We start from the raw sequence: 5,917 nt of genomic DNA on the forward strand, positions 1-5,917 counted from the left end.
AAGCTCTGGAAATTTTCATACTGTTTGTTACAACATATCTTTGCGAGCAATCCTTTTCGAGGATGCTGGACATAAAAACGAAGAAAAGGAACAGACTTTGTTGTGAAAATGACATGAGAGTGGCACTTGCCAAGGTAAAGCCGCACATTCCTGAACTGGTCTCTGAGAGGCAACAGCAGAAGTCACACTGATTTGCAGTAAATTTCATTATTATGTTATTATTATTTGAAATAAAGGAGAACTTTTTTTGTTTTCAAAATTGATATTATTTTTTCCCTCACTGTATACTGTTTTGAATTTTGTAAAAATTTTTCCAAAAAAGAAGGGTTCGGTGAACACACATATGAAACTGGTGGGGTTCGGTTTGTCCAACAAGGTTAAGAACCACTGGTCTAAAGATAAGGAGGGGATGAAGAGAAAAGTTGCTCTCTAAGGCAGTATTGTTATAAAATTGATCAAAATCTTTTATTTATATTTAATAAAATAAAATAAACGTCTTAACATACATACATAAAAGGTTTTAGTACTCTATTATGAATCTAGTTATTTTCATTATAATCTGAATGCCCTTTGTGCTGGTTGCCTATTGACAAGACACTCTTTTCCTTTTTATCCAAAAAAAGCATTATCAAACCCAATTTACCCTGTGCACTTCAAAACCTCATCTCTCGTTAACACCATAGAACAGAGGTAGGCAAACTCCGGCCTTTAGGCCAGATACGGCCTAGTCGGTAGTCTGTTCCGGCCTAACGCCCCCCTAGTCGATCCGGCCCAATCCCAGCTGGCAACGGTTGGCAACCCGCAGCTCTTGAGCCTCCTCGTATTGCCTCCCTTCCCTATTTTTGTGTCAATCAGTTTTATTAGGTTCTCAAAGAAAAATAAGCAAACATACATAAAAACATTAAAGCATAAAACATTAAATCTTAAATTAAGACCATAAGATAAACATGAGGAAAAAAAAAAAAAAGGGAAGAACATTACAGCCCGAGAAGGGGGGTTGGGAAGGGGAGGGAAAAGAAGTATGTACACCACCCAAGGTTGTAGAAAATATGAAAAAAACCCTTAATACAAAATTATGGAAAAGGCGCTCAAACAAATATACGAAATTATTAATATACCGTATTTTTCGCCGTATAAGACGCTCCAGAATAGAAGACGCACCCAATTTTAAAGGAGGAAAATCTAGAAAAAAAAGATTCTGAAAGATTATTCCCCTTCTGATCACTCATGTGCCATATTCAAATTACCCTTCTGATCACTCTGTCATTCAAATTCCCCTTCTGATCACTCTGTGCTTTTTTTCCACTGTACGGCAGTTAGGACAGGGAACAGCAGGTGGCGCTGTGGCAGCTTCTTTCGCTCTGCTTTACAGACAGAAGACACGATGCTGGCAGAGGAAAGAAGAGACAGACGCTGCATGCAGCCAGAGACACACGCAGGATCGGGTATCAGGTGAGTATATTATTTTAACTATTTTTTAACACATTTGTCGTATAGGACGCACTAACTTTCCCCCCCAGTTTTGGGGAAGAAAAAGTGCGTCTTATATGGCAAAAAATACGGTAAGTACAATTGGAATCGGGAAGATTCCTTAAACCAATCCCACGCAGACCAAACTATTTTAAATTGTTCCAACCTATCATCATCCTCCGCTACTAGCATTTCCATATGACGGATTTTTTCTAATTCGGATACCCAGTCAACTATAGAAGGAGCAACAGGCTGCCTCCATAATCTCGGGATAAGGACCCTACTTTTAAGCGAGCCCGGTATCATAGATAAAAGAGCCACGTTGGGGATATTGGGTACTGTAGAACCATAGCAGTCATTAAATATCTGAATAATCAGATCCTAGAAACGATATATCTTTGAGCATTCCCACCAGATATGAAGCATTGTCCCCCTATGCAACAAACATCGCCAACAGCGGTCCGAGTTTGTGGGAGAAATTCTATGCAGATCCACTGGACAACAATACCACCTAGACAAGATTTTATAGTTAACTTCCTGGGCCTTACAAGTCAATGCCATCTTGTGTGTGAGGGTAAATGAAGTTTCCCAGTCCTCTCCAGTTATGGATCTGGTCAAATCCCTCTCTCAGTATCTGGTGTATGTAGGGGCTTTAGCCTCAGGATTTTGTGTGAGTAGCTCAAATAGCCTAGAGACAACGTGGGGAGGACGACCAGGTGAGCTAATTGCTCAAATTCTGTAAGATTTCTGTTTAGTAAGGATGGGTCAGTAAAGGGAGCCACAAAAGATATTAATTGCTTGTATAAAAGCCAGGATAGTAGCTTACTTCTATGTGGAAGGTCCAGGGAGGATAAAGTGGGAACCCGCCCATTATGAACTAAATCCTTTAGGTGGCGATGTTCGGAGGCGGACCAGGATAAAAATTTTATCGGACAATGGTGTCATGGGCCCCGGTCTCATAGACAATTTGCCCGATCTAAGGAGAATATCCCATATACGTAATAAGTCCATAGAAAGTGTAGGTATGGGGGAAGTCAACCGTAATAATGACCGGTCCACCCACGGCAGGGACCGGAGACTCACTAGGGACATAAGTTCTTCCAGCATCACCCATTCTTTCATCTCTCGACTATGAAACCAGTCTGTCAGGCGTACTAAGACAGATGCTCTATAGTAGGAAACAATATCAGGGCCCCCCACTCCTCCTCTACATTTAGGTTTAACTAGGACGCCGAATGCCAATCTGGGGCGCTTCTTATTCCATAGAAATTTTAAAAACAACCTATGTATTTTGCGCAAATATGCAGATGGCAAGAATATGGCAACCGTTTGGAATACATATAACAATCTGGGGACAATATCCATTTTTAGAGTGTTTATGCGAGCGAACCAGGAAAGAGGCAGGGAGTCATATTTCTGAAGATCGGATTGAAGTTTACTATAAATAGGGGTATAATTAAGGGAGGACAAAGCAGAAGGGTCAGATGGTATCATTATACCCAAATACTTAATGGCGGTAGAACAAATCCGAAGGAACATATTATGGAGTATAGTGGACATTTGAGTCGAATTTAAGGTAATATTTAGAAGTTCGGATTTGGAGTAGCTTACCTTGAATTTGCTAAGTAATCTGAATTCGTCAAATTCCTTCAGTACCGAAGGTATCGTGACATGAGAGGATGTTATATATAGTAAAAGATCATCTGCATATAAGGAGAGTTTATAATGGGTATCGCCTATCCTGATCCCTTGAACATCCGGATTGTGACGCAAGGCTACAGCCAAATGTTCCATAACTAGGGCTTAAAGCAATGGGGAAAGAGGACACCCCTGTCTTGTACCATTCTTAATCTGGAAAGTGTCAGAAAGGGTGCCGTTAACCCGCACTCGGGCCCTGGGTGAGGAATACAATGCAGCAATTCTAGAGACCATATTGGGGCCCAGGCCTACCTGACGTAGCGCTAGATACATAAACCGCGTCTATGGATAGCAAGCACATAGGAGTACCTGTAGACTTAGCAAATTGGGTCAGCAGTATAGTCTTAATAGTATTGTCCCTGGCTTCCCTTCCATAGATAAACCCAGTTTGATCCAGATGAATCAATGAGGGCATATAAGGGGATAACCTATTGGCAATCAATTTAGAGAAAATTTTTGCATCAACATTAACCACACATTGTGTGGGTTAGAGTAAAAGGTGTAATCTTTGGTGGTGGGATGCAGAATACGCCACATATCTGCTAGTCTAAGATCGTGTAGTCTAGAACAAAGGGAGTTCAATTTGGAATAGGAAAAAGGAGTTTTCCCGGTGGAAGTGTCAATCCGGGGATCCAGAACACAGTTCCGGTCACATCCAAGGTATGTTTAGAGAGGTCAGGCAGCAGTTGTATCTGAGCCCCGGCGTATTCAATATTTGTAAATTCCCTGGCTTTTCTCATGATATCTTCCCTGGTTCTGTAAAAATTAATCCGACAGATGACATCTCTAGGGCGTTGCGGATTTGTGCTGCGCGGACCCAGGGTTCTGTGTATCCGGTCAATTTCTATATCAACATCGGATGGGACAGCAAGGAGCTTAGCAAATATGGAGTAGGCAGCTGCGAGCAATTCCGAATTCAGAATGGTTTCAGGTAGACCGCTTATACGAATATTATTCCGCATGTTCTGGTTTTCGGCGTCATCATGCAACAAATACAACATATTAAGTTGCGCCTCATGGCGTTCCAAGATAGCCGCATGGGATACTACTTGTGAAGATAGATCAGTACATTGACAGGTCTTCTGTCTGCTATAATTCACACAAGGTCCACCACCATGGTGAGGAGAACCAAGATGGCAGCAATTGTATTTTACTATGTGACATTTCTATTGGTCCATATAACCTAGGAATATCAGCTGATACACGTCAGACCTAAACTCCATGTTACTAATAATACCCCAACGGACGACTCTCTATGAATGGTACAAATGGTAAAGAAATGGGAATATTGTTATATCTTTGTGATTTATTGTACATATTTATAATAGGAAAATAACATTGAGCTATATTCTTATTTGTTTCCCATGTATTGGTAGGGTTGTCCTTGTATTGATACAATTGCCCATTTGTAGCTCCTGTACTGGTAGGGTTGTCCTTTTAATGATACGACTGCCCATTTGTTGCTCGAGTATAGGTGGGGTTGTAATTGTGTTAATACGATTGCCCATTTGTTTCCAATCTACTGGTATGGTTATCCTTGTATTGACACGGTTGCCTAACTGTTGCTCGTGTATTGGTGGGGTTGTCCTTGTATTGATACGATTGCCCATTCGTTGGTCGTGTATTGGTAGGGTTATCCTTGTATTGATACGATTGCCCATTCGTTGCTCGTGTATTGGTAGGGTTGTCCATGTATTGATACGATTGCCCACTTGTTGTTCATGTATTGGTGGGGTTGTCCTTGTATTGATACGATTGCCCATTCGTTGCTCGTGTATTGCTAGGGTTCTCCTTGTATTGATACCATTGCCCATTCGTTGCTCGTGTATTGGTAGGGTTGTCCTAATATGGACACGAGCGCCTTTTTTATTGCTCATAAATTGGCGCAGTTGTCTTTGTATTAATATAGTTACAAGCTTGTAGCGCCAAGTTTTCTAAGAATGATCAGTGTGTCAATCAGGATGAATCAGTTTGCAACACATCAGTGTACAATGCATAGCAATTGGGCAATACACAGGTTGGGGGTTAGAAAATCCGTATTATTCATTTGGTAATAAGTGAGGTCTTTACAGTGAAACCTTTCCACCATCGGAACATTAATATGGAAGCTCACCTGAGTTGAAGCGACTGGTGATAAAGTAGTGATGAAGTCCCAGTAAAACATTTCCCACACCGTGCATGCATATCAACGCTCACCTGTGTGAACTTTCTGATGTTTAACAAGTCCAGTGACTTCTGAATTAATCTTTTCCCACAGTCTGAACAGGAATAAGGATGTTCTCCTGTGTGGATTCTTTGGTGTAAATTAAGTATTTGTTTTTTTAAAACATTTCCCACGTTTTTTTCTGAACATGGAAAAGGACAGTCATCTGTGTGAACCGTTTGATGTCTAACAAGACTTTCTTTTAAATTAAAAGATTTCCCACACTTTGAACAGAAAAAGGATGCACACCGTGACGCCTTTACAGAAAAACCTTTCCCGCACTCGGAACATGAATATGGACGCTCACCAGTGTGAGTTTTCTGGTGTTTAACAAGTCCACTTTCCCCTGACTCTGTGCATGATTAAGGACGTTCACCTGTATGACTTCTCTGATGAATAACAAGTTGTCCCTTCTGAATAAAACATTTCCCACATTCTGAACAGGAATAAGGACGCTCACCTGTGTGAATTCTCTGGTGTTGCTGAAGTGCTTGTTTCCATCTAAAACTTTTCCCGCATTCTGAACAGGAAAAAGGACGCTCATCG

The sequence above is a fragment of the Pyxicephalus adspersus genome, chromosome 10 (genome assembly GCF_032062135.1).
Source record: "Pyxicephalus adspersus chromosome 10, UCB_Pads_2.0, whole genome shotgun sequence".
In the NCBI taxonomy this organism is placed as follows: domain Eukaryota; kingdom Metazoa; phylum Chordata; class Amphibia; order Anura; family Pyxicephalidae; genus Pyxicephalus; species Pyxicephalus adspersus.